General features: G+C 37.6%; 1 protein-coding gene and 1 long non-coding RNA gene across 11 annotated transcripts in view; both read right to left on the bottom strand.

Moving 5' to 3' along the window:
• LOC306637592 overlaps positions 1-15,832 on the bottom strand; it is a 40,127-nt gene extending 24,295 nt beyond the window's left edge. The window contains exon 1 of the long non-coding RNA XR_013757221.1: positions 604-15,832. This is a non-coding gene — a long non-coding RNA (uncharacterized lncRNA). The remainder of the gene's footprint in view (positions 1-603) is intronic.
• The window catches only part of MECOM (MDS1 and EVI1 complex locus), a 532,746-nt gene that overhangs the window by 508,120 nt on the left and 8,053 nt on the right, over positions 1-16,573 (bottom strand). The window lies entirely within an intron of this gene.

Here is a 16,573-nt window from a genome sequence, read left to right as displayed (position 1 = left end):
CATAATAATACAACATCCTTCCAAGATCCAGGGATGGGCTCTGGTTTATTTTCAGGGGTGGGCACATATCCCATGTCAAAGCTAATCAGTTCATAGTATTCTTCTAGCCACAAGAGTGTCTTCAGAAACTGACATATTGATTAAGTCAGTCCACTTGAAGAAAAGATTGTTATTTTTTCAAAGCTTTAGAGAAAAGAAGCCGCCTCTCTCCAACTGAATATGAGTAAGACTGCACGTAGTAAAGCATTTTGCAACAGTCTAAAAGGGAAGCCAAAACACAGAGCAAAGAAGTGCCAAGAGTAACAATGAAGAAATGGTACTAGAGTGCTGATCAAACCATGCCTGAAGTGATCTACATTTAAATTTTCAGTTTCATAGCTAATAAATTCCCTTTATTTTACACCAGTTTAAACTTATTTCTATTAACAATTCATATCTTCTAGGTATACTTCATTGTACATGAAACTCCTATCATTTACATAGGGAAAAATGAATAAATTAAACCAATTACCGTATTTCGGAGTTTATTAAACCCCACATATTGAGGTAGGATAAGTAACTGGCACATCAATAAAATGTCAGTCGACATTTACAAATACTTACACCTGTAACAGTCAGAGTAAACTAGGTTATGTTGCAGTAACAGGTAAGCCCCAAAATTTCAGTGCTCATAACAAAAATTTCTTTCTTGCTGATGCTCTGCTATGTGTCCATTCTAGGTCAATGATGTCTCATCTTCATCTCCCCTCAGCCTTAGGCTGCTTATCCTCTATCTGGAACCTCTTGCCATTGTGACAACAGGGAGAAGATAAGACATGATAAGCACAAGATGAATCTTGAAAACTTCTTTCACATGTATTGGTCAGAGCAAACTTGGAGTCACAGGACTGGGAAATATAACTCTCTCCCAGGAAAGGCAATGAATATTTAATATAAACAATATTCAAATATTTTATTCAAATTTTTAATTTAAAAAAGTATTCAAATATTTTATTTGAACAATAAAAGTCTGCCACCATATCTAAAATTGAAAAACCCTAAATTATCTATTAAAGGTCCTAAAGAATAATCAGACTCAACTTTTTATAGACACACAGAGCAGAATCTGAAAGTAAGTTCATCCAAGATTGAAAGTAATCAAACTGTCAATAATAATTATTGAAAAGACTTCTCCAAAATATTGTCTTTTACTATTCCAAAATTTTGAAAATTACTTCCAAGGGGCTGACAGAGTAGGACCAGGAGGGGAAATACTGATGCTTTAATGGAATTTAAAGCAAAACCTGCCTATAGGACTATGTCAATCTATCTGCATTATTCTAATATTTGACTGAGGCCTTCAATCTATAAGGGTCATGTTAGCAGCTTTACAGAGGACACAGGACTGAAGAGGAAAATTATATCAAAGATTTCAAAATGCTAAGCATCCATAGCACAAATATGATCTCATGGAGGCATTACAGCACCACTATAAAGTAAGTGGTCTCATATTTTACAGAAGCAAAGTTGACGTCCAAGGCCACATAGCTACTAAGTAACAGACACAGTTTAAACATGTGTTCTGCCCCCAAAAGTTGTACTTCCCATAAGTCTAGACCTGACGTCACTAAAATTAGGAGGTGATCCCAATCTTTGTCTTTTATTGTTTTTAGATGTTGGTAGACCTTTATTTTATTCATATATTTATATGTAGTGCTAAGAATTGAACCCAGTGCCTCACACATGCTAGGCAAGCGCTCTACCACTGAGCCACAGCCCCAACCCCAATCTTATACCACTTTCCTTTCCCCTAATCAATGCATGCCACTCTCTGGAGCAGAGTAGATACTCTGGGGAATAACAGAAGACTTAAAGACTTTGACCAACTGCCTGAAGTTATAGCAGTGACATTCCAGGCCTCCCTGGGCAGGAAGAGATAGCACTGAAGGAGTTCAAGTCTTTTTACATAGGATCTTTATGGCTACCCTAAGATTGAAGTGAAAGAAAATAGGATGGTGGCAGGAAATGTAAAGAAATCTGTACAGCGATCAAGAAAGCCTCATTTGCTGAACAATTCAGACCAGAGCATGATTAAGGAGTCAGGAGACCAGGTTCTAAGGTCTAGAGAAATAAGTTGAAGTCATAGCAGTGAACAGAAGTAGGAGAGCACTCAAAGTTATCTCAGGTCTGGGTCGACTGAAAGAAAATTAATCCACATACCTATTGCTCTCTATTTGCACAGGACACATGTCTGGGTGAATCAGCACTTCTGTGTGACTTTAACCCCACTGAGCCAACTCCTTACTGATAAGGTTGCACCTTCCCATGGCTCTGGCTCCTGTGCAGAGGAGAGACTTGGCACTGTTCACCAAAGGTTTCCTCACATGCCTTTTGCCAGGTTTGCATTTTCCCTGCAAGTTATTCCTGCAAGTATGGGGCCTTATCACAAGCATTTTATTCAAAGGAGCTATAGGACCATGTTGGCTAATTCAACATCAATGTAGATGCCATTTTTCAGCCAACAAAGCATTCTCCAATGCATTATGTCATTTGAATCTCATGCCAATTCTGCAAAATAAGTACTCTCACTGCCACTTTATAGATGAGAAAACCAAAGTTGGGAGCTATTAACTATTTGTGCAACATTTCACAGCCCATTGGTAAAGGCAGAATTTGAACGTGGGTTCTTCTGACAAGATGACATTGCCCTAAGGGAAGAAATTCATAAATAAAAGAACAATTGTGGGCATTGGCAAAGAGGAACACATTGGAATGGAGAAGGTCCATCTGACAGCTGTAAAATTATTTCAAGGAGAAATGAAGACAAATTGGAATTAAGCTCTCTTTTAATTATACATTTACCAGTGATCTGTCATTGAGAAAGAACTAATACATTAGAGTATCAATTTTCAGTAAATATAAATGGCAAATAAGGCATTTAATGAATTGCAAATGACAGTATTTCTAAGAGTAGTTATCAATCACCAGTAAGGGCCTTCCCATTTATTAATCATATATTTCATTTCAGCAAAGAATCTAATGGAATGGCTTACAGAGAATACAAGGATGCTACAGGCAGTGACTGGGGAAAGGAAGGATGAAAAATAAAACTTCTGCTTTACCCATTTCAAACATGAAGGGAAGACAAGGGAGAAGAAAATACTTGCAAATGGGATTTTTAAATGGTCAAATAACTGAGGGAACATTAAGAAAACTGCAAATTCATCAACTGTGGAGTAAGTTCTTGAGCCAACTAATAATTAAAAAAAAAAAAAAGTGAAAAGGAAAGAATCTTGGCCAGATATGAAGACAAAGCCAAAAGAAGACAAAAGAGAAAAAAGCCAACTGCTGGACCAGAGCCACTATGGTTATGGAGAGGGCTCCAATATGCTGCCCAAGGCCAAATCATCCTCGAGAGAAGCCTACCCATTCACAAGCTTCAGGTATTTTCCCTGGCCTGAGTTTAATAACAGATTAAAAAAAGAAAAGAAAAAGTGCTCTCATACTCCCTTCCCCTACCTCATCCTGCCAACTTATCCTAAAAAAAAAAAAAGAAAAAGAAAGAAAGAAAGAAAAAAGAAAAAAAAGTAAGTTCCTTTAGTCAACTACAATGTTAATACCATAAAGTCTTAATACTTTGCTCTGGGTATGCTAGTAAAGACCCTGTGTGCCATGCAATGAATTCAGGGCAGCATGAAATTATTGGGGTGAGGGGTGCGCTGAACATCTAATAGCATCTCTCAAAGCCATGACAGAAAGCGTGATTCAATAAAGAAATACCTGCCATTGCAAAACTAGAGGAGAGTTGCATAGGAGGGCCAGAAACATCTACAAACGGGTTCTGTAACTGGTCAATAGAATTTAGCCTTTCTTCTACTTCTTAAATTACCAAATTATTTTACCCACTTATACCACAGTAGAAATGTCTGCCACCAACTCTGAAGCAAACCAAATTGCCATTTTTCTCAGGGAGCCTAATGATTCAACTTCTCATTCAAAAAACATTGCATATTTATGAAGCTGGAGTCTAATTAAATTACATCAGTCATCAATCTGACTTTGCTAAACTTCCTTTCCACAGAACTACTAATGGAAATATGTGAATCCCTAAATATGAATGTTGAAATACTAAATTATTAGTGCTGTGCTTTCTACCCAAACCCTCTCGTGAGACACCATACGGCCCCACTTTGACATCCGCTCTCTGCTACACACCTACGTTCTTCTTCCACATCTCACTTTGCCAAGGCCTCCCACCTCATTCCCATAATCCAAAGGGCAGAAAAGTGTGAATTAGCAAAAACCAATCTTGTTACTACTACCATTTCCTTCTGCTTACTCTCAAAACAGAGGCTCCATAACAGAGAAATAGGTCACTTATAAAATTATTAAAAGAATCCTTCATCCAAAATCATTCACCAAGTCGAAGCTTTGAAAACATCAGCTGAGGCACCATGACAACTCCAGGCTGGCCTTGGGCCTTCATCTCCAGTGGATTCAGAATATGCAGACCACCTTTTAAAACACAACTTCCTGTTTAATCTTAATGGTATTTAAAGAGTTCTGTAACAGACACAATACTTACAGAAAATGAAACGAATAGTTATACCATAGTGAAGAAGATGACCCTCAACTAGACATACTCAACTTCCATAAAATAAATAACAAAACTTTCTCTGACCACAGTGGACATATGTTGTCCAGCAACTAAAACATAAGTAAGCCAGGGAGTTTCACTTCCCAGTTCCACCCCTCTGATAGATGGCCTGGAAAAAGTTACCCTCATCATTCTTATTTCAAGCCCCAAGTGCAGAATAAAATCATTCTATTTTTTCTAGCTCACCATATAGCACACTATAAAACTTCTTTTGCACTGTATCTTATAATACTCTTTAAAAACACAAGTTTTTGCAAATAACTATAATTCTGAAGCCCTGATCCTGAAACTAGAAAGTTAAACTCTTGATTCCTTTCTTTTTAGACTTTTTATTCATCTTATACTGGCATTATAATATAAAATAATCATTCAGAACTCTTATAAAGACATGGCTTTAATCTCTCTTTAAGAACATGAACTTCCTTATCCCTTCACATCTGGTTCAAAGAATATTCTAAAAGTTATAAAGTGCAAGTGATCAATTTGAGTGGGGTGGGGGGAATCACAAAGGGGTGATTAGATTAAACATCTCTGAACTAAGCTGTAGAATTCAAATGAAATTCCTCAGAGGATTTGTGCAATAGAGTTAATAATTTTGAAACTTACAGCTAAAATTAAAACTGAAAGAGAGGCCCTCAAGTATCCAAAGATACACACTAGCACACATTCTATAAACACACATGCACACCCTTTTCCTGGCTTAGTGCTCTCTTTCAGCAAAATCATTCAACTTCACCACACGTGCGAACAAATGTCTAAGTTCCTTAACACAGGCTGTTTTGGTGTCCACCCCACTGAGATTAAACAAACCTCCAGAAGCAGTGGGCACACTGACCAAATGTACACTCAGGTGCAACTGCACATACTTGGACTGTCCAACAACAACGAAAGCGTTTATTTAATGAATTTTCATGTATATGGAAGTGAGTAACTGAGAGCATTTATTAAAACCAACCAGGCATAAGGGCCACTGGCATTCCATGTCCAAACTTCCTAATATATATCACAGTCCCAGCCCAAAAACCTACTCTTCTGTTTTATATATTTCTAGGTAGACACCTCCATTTTTGTTGCTGTTTGTTTATTTTTTTAACATTTCATTTTCTGGTTTCCTATATATCTTAAGAATCCCAGCACCAGATTTGTATCAGAAGATTGGCAGAAACATTCATGTCTGGGATTCTAGAAAACCAAAAGACAAAAGCAGCTACCAATATTGAAGTGCTGGCTCACAAAGCAGCTGTAGATTCTGTCGTTGGGGTTGTGTTGTTGTTGTTGATGATGATGTTTAACCTAAAAACATTGTTGTCTCATTAGATATGGCCACCAAATCAAAATGGTCAAAAGTATGTCAGACTCCTGGATTCTTCAAAGATCACCCTGCCTTGGGAATGAAGTCTCCCCACCAATGGCCTGGAAATTTTTTCCCTTATTGCCACTATGAAGGTAGAAAATCACAGGCAGAAAGAGAGTTTATGGAGCTAGATGTGAAGACATTCCCCTATCTGTGAAAACTAAAAGGAAGCCATGCTTTAAAACATATATAACCATCAAAGAATTCCCCCAATGATGGCATTTGGAGGCACTCCTCCATCTCACTATACTTTGAAATGACTTCCTTCTCCTCTGGAGCAGTTGGGTAGCGTTGTAATCCCAGCTACCACAAGGGCTGAGGCAAGAGAATCACAAATTCAAGGCCAACCTTGGAAATTCAGTGAGAGCCCATCTCAAAATAAAAAATAAAAAAAGCTGGGAATACAGGTCAGTGGTAAAGCACCCTTAGGTTCAATCCCGAGTACCAAAAGAAAAAGAAGAACAATGACCTCTTTACAGTTTCACATGCCCAGACTACATTGCTTCCTATTGCCTAGCTCCACCTTCACAGATTCTGATTTTATTGGTTTGGAGGTAGAGAGTGTGCTTCAAGTGATTCTGTGCAGCCACATTTGAAAGTTATGGTTATCTTCTAACTTGCCCACTCCTCTCCCCAAAATAATTTTAAAAGGTGGGGGAAATCGGCTCTGAGAAATAGTTGGTGCCCTATTATTTAAATCCCACAGATTAGTCAACTATGCAACCAGTCAAACACTGTTGCAAGGCCCAAATTATTTGGATACTAAAACTAAGGAGAGGATGAGTGAATGGGACTTGGTTTCAGATGCTGCACAAAAAGGAAAGATTCAGAAATCTGTGGCTTGCTTTTCTTGCCTTAAAAATACGCTGGTAAGCTTGGGCAAATTTATAGTCCCAGTGCCTTGTTTAGAGAATGGAAATCCGAATCCAGTACCATCCACTGGTAAGTCATAAGGTATAATTAGCTGGTGATTTCAGACAATGAAGTAATGAAGTCATTCATTCAACAAAGATTTGTAGAGTTCCCTGAATAAAACAAAAATCATAATATGATGGAAAACCACACTGCAGATAACTCTAGGAAGAAAATGAAAGACAAAGACATGGCTAGTCCCTGTCATAAAAAGAAGATTACTCATATAAATTGCAGCAAAATTCCTCTTTACTAAGGGTGGTATGAAATCATTTTTTAAGGTATCTTCAATCCAAAATCTAATTACCTTTTATGAGTTCTAGAATGCCCAGGAAATTTGATGTTCCACTTTTATTTCTGGTTAGAAAAAGAAAAAAGCAAGGCAATAGAATGTTCAGATTGAGTTTAGGGGCAGATCAAAGCCTGGATCCTGGCTTGGCACTTAAAGTTGAGAGGCCTTGGGCAAATAACTGACATGTCTTCAGAGCCTTCATCTTTAAACCAAGACAACAATATCCCTACCTCGGGTGGGTGTGAGGATTAACTGCAATAACACATGAAAACTCAATAACATTTACTGGTATCATTACTTATTGTTGCTGTTATAAATGCTCTCCATTGTACAGATGAAGAAACTAAGGCACAGAGAGATTGAATGACTTGTCCACAGTCACACAGCTAGGTAGGAGTAGAACCAAGACTTCAACCTAAATAATGTAGCTTCAGAATCTATACACTTACCCTTAGCATTAGCATTTTCAATACTCTATAGTTTCCAGAATTTAGGACATTAAATTTGCATAACACTCTCTCTCTCTCTCTCTCTCTCTCTCTCTCTCTCTCTCTTCTTGCAGCTTATAAGAGTTTACACATATGTCACCTTAGTTTAACATTACTAGTCTGAAGGAAGCCAAAGCAGAGGTAGTCATTGTCCTATCTTATACTTGAAGACACTGAAGCTTCAGAAGGTTAGTACCACATCAATGAGTAGCAAAGTTAGGAGTCAGATCACTATGTCCTGACTCCCCGGATGCTATCATCCACCAGAAAACATGCCCATGGCACCCAAAATATACTTTGGAGATGATCACACCTGTCTTCAAGGTGGATGGGGCTTAAGACACCACAGATGACATTTTCCTCTTAGGAAAGTCATTAGTGATGGTCCAGTCTGCATAATGAGATACAGTGGTGTGGTCAGGCAAATTCTAAAAGTGGTAGAAGGATACAAATGGTTGCATTCCACACACCTCAGAAACAGTCTACAAGTCCTGGCTAACATCAGGGATTCACTGGAAGGTGAATCCCTTAGGTGTGTCCCTAAGACACAACTTGTATTAGATGTCAGAGTATTTTCTTTTCTTGAAGGTAAAACCTTGGTAACTGAGATTACCATCATTCAAGGGCAGGAAGAGAGATCTGATACAGATTGTGAGCCTCTTTGAAACTTCTAAACACTTAATACTTTTTACCTTGACATTTCTCATCCTCTTTAGCTCCATCTCCACATTATTTTTAAGACAAATAAACAAAGATGCAATGCCACTTCCTGAGTCAAACATCTATACTCCTGTTAATATTGCAACACTGTCAACAGGATGCTTAAATCACTAGCATCTTATGCATTTAGGCAAATAGGGAGTTTTACTCAGGATTTCAAACTGTGCCCAGTGGTAAAGATGTTGGATACACTGATTTCTGTGCCAACGCTAGTGGCTGGAACATTGGCTTAGACACATACACCCAGCTCAGCAAGATGGCTGGCAAAGAGAAGGCAGTGTTTTTTATTCTTATTTGTGTTTTTTATAAACAACAAAATCACATGCCAGCCTGAGAGACAAGCCACTTCTCTAAGATCATGTCACTTTTGGGGTCCCACTACCTTTCACTAGATAAAAATTAAAACTGGAAGCAGCACATACCTTTTGAATCCACGGAAACTTCAGTTTGGGCATTTTAATCAGATCTTTTGCTCTCAGACAGAGCTACAAGTGGCAAAGAGATAGGGAAAATTCTTTGAGATTCTCCAAAAAGAACTTGTGATGAGGAAAGATTACTAAAAAAAAAAAAAAAAAAAAAAAAAAAAAAAAAAACCCTGCATGAAAAATACATTGATACTGGTGAGCATGGGAAGAGAAATTTGCCTATCCACAGACATCCTGCAACTTACTCATTACAATCAGCATGTCCCCAACAGGTACTGATGGATGGACCTTGTGGGGAACACTTTATTAAAGCCAGGCATGGTGGTGCATTCCTATAATCCCAGCATCTTGGGAGGCTGAGGCAGGAGGATCCCAGGTTGGAAGCCAGCCTCAGCAACTTAGTGAGGCTGTAAGCAACCTAGTGAGACCCTGTCTCAAAATGAAATTAAGAAAGTTCTGGTGATGTGGCCTAATAGTTGAGTGCCCTTGGGTCCAATCCCTGATAACCAAAAGAAAAAAGGAAACCCTTAATTGGCCATCTAATATCAGTCATTTGAAGGCTCAGAAGATAGCTTTAGAAATTTCTCTTAAAATACATTAAATTTTTAATCCTCAAATTTGAAACATACATTCTTTTCTGACTATGTGGGATATAGTTTAAAATTTTTTGCAAGAATAAATGTGAAGGGTTGGGGATATTGCTCAGAGATAGAACTCTTTTTGATCCCCCAATACTGCAAAAATAGGAGGAGGAGAGAAAAAAGCATATGCCACTTGTCACATACCACTCTTCAGACCATTATGGTTCAATGGGAATTGATCTGTTACCCCTGTTCTTGCACATACCCCACTGTATTAAAATTGTCTGTCTGTCTGCCTCTTCCAACAGACTCTAAGTTACTCAAGGGCAGAAAATATATTTTATTTTATTTTATTTCTCTTTGATCGCTCAAGGTCCAACATAATGCTCACCTTGAGCTTCTTAATGTATGTTCAATAAATATTTGTTTAACTGTACAGAATTATGGGTGCAAAAATCTCATATGCTTTCTGATGCTGCCTCTTGCCCAATGTTTGCAGATCAAACACCAAAGTCTCATTCACTCCATTTATAAAGGAAGATAAACAAACATCTTTGTCCTGGCTCCTTGGCTATGAAATCAACTAAATGTATACATGGTGTCTATAAATGCACTTGACAAAACTAAAACAAATCTTATGTGTGGCTTTTATCCATTGTCTGCTTCTGCCCTAGGATGGAGAAAGAATGACCCAAGAGAATATGTCTGCCCTTCTCCAAGTGTCAATAAGCCAAATGTCAAATGCTTAATAAACATCCTCCTCTGCTCAAGTGTCACTCCCTAAGAGGTCTTACCAATCATCTTTCTGAAATAAGGTCCCGGGTACTCTTTAACAAGTCATCCTGATTTACTTTCTTCGTAACACGAGTCCATGTCTGGAACTATATGACACTCCACATTTATCATGTCCAGAATGTAAGCTTCATGTGGACAGGGGCCTTGTCAGGTGGTTAACTGCTGCCTTCCCTTCACCACAAATGAATGGATGATTGTCACCAGCAGCAAGTACTTATAAAGCGCCTGGCTTTTTTTCCCCCCAGTATCTTGAACAAAAACATCCGTATTACCATACAAGTAATTTAGTGAGGCAGGCAAAAAACCTCCACATCTGACAGGTATTAAGAGAAATGAAGTGTGGTATTATTTTCAGATGGAAGGCCCCAAACATGTGAAATGGCACTGAAGCTTGGCAGGCATGTGCCTTTACAATATTAACAAAAATATTTGGAGAATAAAATGGAGGAAAGATAGGCATACGACCCAATTAACCAAGCTGATGAAACCACTTTGTAGTCACTGATAACCAGCAACATGGTCACCTTTGTGTCTATTAATAAAAACCATTGAAGAGGCATATGTATGTCTGTCAAATGTTGGTTTTCAACATTTTCAGAAAACTGAGAGTTTCTAGAATTTTGTTCATCATGCTTTATATACACCAGACACTCAATAACTATTTATCAACTCAATTAGATTGATCTAATTTAAAGTATACTTTGAAAATGTTAGAGTAAAGCCCCCATGGAATAACCTTTCTGTATCCACAAAACATATATATATATATTTATTTATATGTGTATGAATATATGTATACATATATATGTATGAATTTGGAACAAATACTGTACTCTAAGGAATCAAATTTGCAAAGTAAATTAATTCCAAAAAAGATTTATATCACTAAATTGTAATTCTTCAGTACCTTTTCAAGTCCAATCTAATATTTTTAATCTAATATACTCCAATAAACTTTAATAAGCAAAATAGTTCCCAGTAGAACCAAAACCCAGTTATTTTTTTGTAACCCTCTGTGTAAAGGCATGGGCTGAACTAATTTTTGTGAATTTTTTATATTTAATCAACAACATCATTGCCAAAGGAAACCACTTTTCAGAAGTTTCTCTATCCTGGTTTATAACTTATAATCAAAAACTGGAATGTTGCATCTGATGGGCTTTAGTGTGTAACATTATCCCATCATATTTTTTATGCTATAGTTAAAAGCAAGAGATAGTTTCCATTATAAAAATTTTCCCATAGTCTGGTTACCCAGAGAAAAATATTTTTCTATAAAAATGGTCTTTCCAATTCATAGGCTAGACATTACTGTGGGTAATTTTTTAAAAGAATATCAAAAAGGGTCTTGATTGACTTCAGATAACCTTCTGCATTCATTTAGTTGCATAATTTGGCTTAAGGAATATATACAGAATAAGGCATTATGATCATAACATTCCACACAAACAAGTAAATCACAGAAAAAAATACTAAAAATTTGAAACCCCAACAACTTGCTTATCCAGTTGGGGCTATATGTGTTTATTTCAGCTACAGCCTGCTATAAGCAACAGAGAAAATAAAGATGAGATCCAGAACAATCCAGTGAGCCTGAATATCACAGATATATATCAGTGGATCTTACAAAGATATACCTTAGCTCTGGACTTAGACCCCCTGATCCTCCAGGGGGTGAAGATGCTTGGAAATCTGATCTGTCCTGACAGGGTGAGTCAACCCTCTGTGACCTCCCCAAACCCCCACTGTGCTCCTGTGGCAGAGGCCAGCACACTTCACCCTGAACTGTGAGCTTCCTTTAATTGTAGTCTTCACTTTCATTTTCCCTAGAGTCCTCGTTTGGGGAACTTCTCTGTCTGTAAACTGAAAACTACACATATGTCACCAGAAGAAGGCTAGTTCAATAAAACAAGTTACGTCCAAACAATGAAAGATCTGCTGCCTTTAGAAAGAATGTGTTTGATCAGCACGTACTGACAAGGTAAAAGTTCTGAGTTCTACATTAAGTTTTAAAAAGAAAAGGCAAGTTGCTAGAAAAAGAAATAAATCTATATCTAGGTATTTGCTCATATTTGCATAAGGAAAATATCTGCAGAATTTTGCATTAAAAGATTAACAGTGGTCATCTGCAGGCACTGTATGACAAAAGGAAAGATGAAAAGAACTTTAGTTTTCTATATGACACATTTTTATATAGTTTTTAAGTTATATAATATGTGTAAATTTTGTACTCAGAAAAACTAACATTCCTAAGATAATGGAAAAAGATTGAAAAGGACTTTGAGATGTTGTATAACAAACACAGTAGAATGAATCAAGTCTGCACACAGAGGTAAACTCCCTCCTATCTATGACTAGAATTTACAAATCCACGAACTGCTGAATTGTATAAAAATCTTTGGGTGTACAGGAACTTTCTGGAAAGAGCTCCCATCTCTTTCATCAGATTCTCACAGGGGTGTGGGACCCAAAAGAAGTTCAAAAATCATGACCCATCAGAAAACAAGATGGCCCTTACATCCCTCCATTCATTTCAGTTATAATTTTACACTGAAACCTATTATTACTACTTAATTTCACAGCTTCCACAAAAGCTGAAGTCTATAATCAGCACCAAAGTATAAAACCTGTGACTTTCAGTCTCTACCCCCATTTAAAGAAGCCCCCTTGACTAAAGAGCAATCCTAATAACAGAACAAGAAATCACATCTAGCTGGTATTGGTAAAAAAAAAAAACTCGAAACAGGCACCGAAACCCTGTAACTGTTCAGGACTTGAGGACAGTTTTCCAGGCAAAAACAGTTCTGTTTTCTCCAGGGAAATGAGAGATTTGTGAAACAGGGAGTGCAGGTGGAACAATGGGGAGAGGGAGCGAAGTCATGTTTGCACCTCCTTAAGGGGACAGAGTTGGGCAAGTAGAGTTACATAAGAGTGGATACAACATCATCTGTCAGCCTTAAATTGTCTAAAAGAATCTTTAATCATAAATGTTCATTAAAATATACAGCAAAATTCTTAGGGTTATGTTCTACATTAAAACTGCCCAAACTGGGGTAAGGATTTAGGAAAAACTTAGCTACTGGTGGTTTTTGTAAGATGAATAGCCCCAAATTCCTAGGAATTATGTGAGTCCACAAACGTTTTCACCATCTCCCCTTGACTCCACTGACATTCTCCAGAATCAGGTCCAGTGAAGAGTTTAAGATCAAATGTAGATCAATAACAATTTGTGATTTAAGTGTGGAGCCAGGGGTTATACCTGCACTGGCAAAATGAGAAACATTATTGGTGAAAATTAGGAATAATACTCTACTTTCCAAATGTGCTTTCCAGGTGGTTTATCACTGTCAAAACTGGCCAATTGTGGATTTAGTATGCAATTAAAGTGTCAGATATCCCAGAGTTCTAGTGCTGACATTACCTAACTGTGCAGGTTTTGCAGGCAAAAAAGTTGAAGGGATTCACGTAATCCACCAAAGCCTATCGCTAACCACTGTCACCTAATTGTATTGCTAACTGCCATATGCAAAGCATTGTACTAGGCCCAAAACAGAAACAGGCTCTGCAAGGGTTTAGCCAGAAAAATAAGAAGGATCCCATGAAGACGAGGAATATATCGTAAAATGCCAAAATGATGGTAGGTAAAGATAAATTCCATTCTATTGGAATGAAATGACATATAGAAATTATGACTGGGTGTGGTGGTGCACACCCGCAATCCCAGCAACTAAGGAGGCTGAGGCAGGAGGATCGCATGTTCAAAGCCAGCTTCAGCAACTTAGCAAGGTGTTAAGCAACTTAGTAAGATCTTGTCTCAAAATAAATATATATATATATAAAGGGCTGGTGATGTGGCTCGGTGATTAAGCACCCCTGGGTTCAATCCCAGGTAACAAAAAGAGGAAATGTAGTTGTGGGCAAGTGGAGGGGTAGGGGAGGATCCCATGAAAATCAAAGGGAGATCAGGGGGGATAGAAGGAGGAAGGGAGAGAGGAAGTGCTAGGGAGTGATATTGGCCAAATTATATTGTTATATTGTGTGTATGTACAAACATGTAACAAAAAATCCCATCATTACATACAACTATAATGCACCAATAAAAAATGTGGAAAGAGAATTTTTTAAAAAGAAAGGGTTTAAATGAAATCTTAAAGAAGAGGTCAGATTTTGATGGTCAAAGCACAATATGGATAGATTTACAGACTATGACATCACAGTCAAAGTTGTGAGAAAGTGAGAAGAGCAGAATGGGAAACTTAAGCTGAATGCACCTGTCTTAGGTGGAGAGACAAAGAAGCCTAAAAAGTTAATAAAACAATAATAAACATACATTGAAGTCTTACTCTGCTTAAAGTATTCTAAATGCATTGGTTGATCAAATGCTCACATGAAGTAAGTATCCCTAGTCCATAAGAAAGGAACTGGGGCACAGAAAGTTTAGGTGGCTTGTCTTTACTTCAGTTGGAGGAGCCAGGATTCAAACATAGGCAAATCTAACTCAGAACCTGGGCTCAGAGTCCTCACACTCTTGTAATTCAAGAGTAAGAGACCCTCCACAGGCAGACTAAAGTATTTAGTCCTCAGCATCAGATTAAAAATTGGGAGCTAGGTATCTGATAACCATCGGTAATGCCTATGACCATGGTTCCTCACTACCCAAAATCACCCTCTGCAGCACTGCATTATCTAACAATTTTCCCAACAATTTTAGCTGATGGTGACAAGTGTTCCACAACTCCCTTGAATATAGCACTGGTTTAGATAAGTTGCTTAGTCTAACCTTTATTGAGAGACTCCATTATATTGTTATTCCTTCGCCATTTATTGCCCTTTTAATCCTCAGGACTGAATTTCACCTGTATTCACCTACTACCTCTACTAGAAATACAGCTCATGATAAGAAGCAGAGTGCAATGTATTTATTTGCAAATATTCCCTGAACATATATAAGCCTTTCTATAAGGAGAGCCACTCTTGTCAAGTAACACAGTCATCCCTTAAAAGCTAATTTCTCCATCTCAGGTTCAGGTCTTTCAAAATCGGTGAGGCTCTTTGGTTAGAGATGTACAGGACATGACATCTGGAAGTCAGGGGAAAAGTCTTCCTTTGAATACCCACAGTAGCCAAAAGACTTCTTCTCCACTGTAGAAAACCATAGATGACTGTCTCTTAATGATTTACTACTGCTCATTCCCCAACCCACAAATCAAATAATTGGGTTGAGTGAGAAATAAGAAAGAACAGTGGCCAGTGGCTACAAGAGGAGGAGGGGATGCTTAAGTTTATTTTTTTAAGTCAATTAATGATGAGCGGCATGGAAGGAAAGAAAGACACAACATGGCTGTGGAAGACTATTTTTCCAGATAAATGGCCAGATATCAGATACTGTAATAAGTACTTCCACCTATCAAAACACACACACACACACACACACACACACACACACACACACACACATTAAGTTTGGGATAGGGAGGAAGATATAGATCTTAAAAACACAAGGTAGTATTCAGGAACCCTTATAGATATTGTAAAATGTTGGAATTTTGAAGGACCCTTAGAAAACAACGAATCCAGACACTGTAAGACCAGGGTCCATGAACTATATATTGCAGTGAGAGGTGTTTGTTTGGGCTTTTTTTTTTTTTAGATTGACGTGGCATTTTAAAGAAAAAAGAGCCGCATAAAAATACAGATTTTAGAAACTAGAAGACCTGGCATCACGGAGCCCCCTTGTCCAGATGGCAGTAGTGAATTAGCACTCAGTAGTAGCTGCTCCTTTAGAGAAGGTTCGACCTGCCAGCTTGCCACAGCCTCCACCACCCTCTTGTTCCAGAATACAAAGACTGAGTATCAAAAAATAAAATAAAAACAGTGGAGAACGTGGGCCTTATACCTACCTTGCTTTACCCATTGTAGCTGTAAACTCATCCCTGCAGGTCTTTGCATTTATAAGTTATGCTCTAGTCCAACCCCATCATTTAGAGAAAAGCAACTCAGCTAGGAGAGTAAAGTGACATACAAACTTCTTCCATTAAAAGTTAAATTTCATTCTAGTCTAATGACAACTGAAGAGTACACACAACTAAATTTAAGCTGTGTAGCTATGCAATGACAAAATCTGTGGAGAAAAATTGAAATCTCAATCACCTGACATTGTTTCTCATCCAAAATAAATAAATAAATAAATAAGAAGAAAAGAATGAGCAAAATTATTCTCAAGTTTTGCAAATAAATTTACCACCAAGTTCAGTGTGGTATGGGCAGTTTAAATGTATCCAAATTCTAGATGTGACTTACATTTATCTGGAGGGCATAATTTATTGAGAAGTCATATAAAATGTTTACCATGGATATACAAATATTTCTA

This window comes from Sciurus vulgaris (assembly GCF_902686455.1).
Source record: "Sciurus vulgaris genome assembly, chromosome: 10".
In the NCBI taxonomy this organism is placed as follows: Eukaryota; Metazoa; Chordata; class Mammalia; order Rodentia; family Sciuridae; genus Sciurus; species Sciurus vulgaris.
This window is presented reverse-complemented; position numbering and strand designations above follow the sequence as displayed.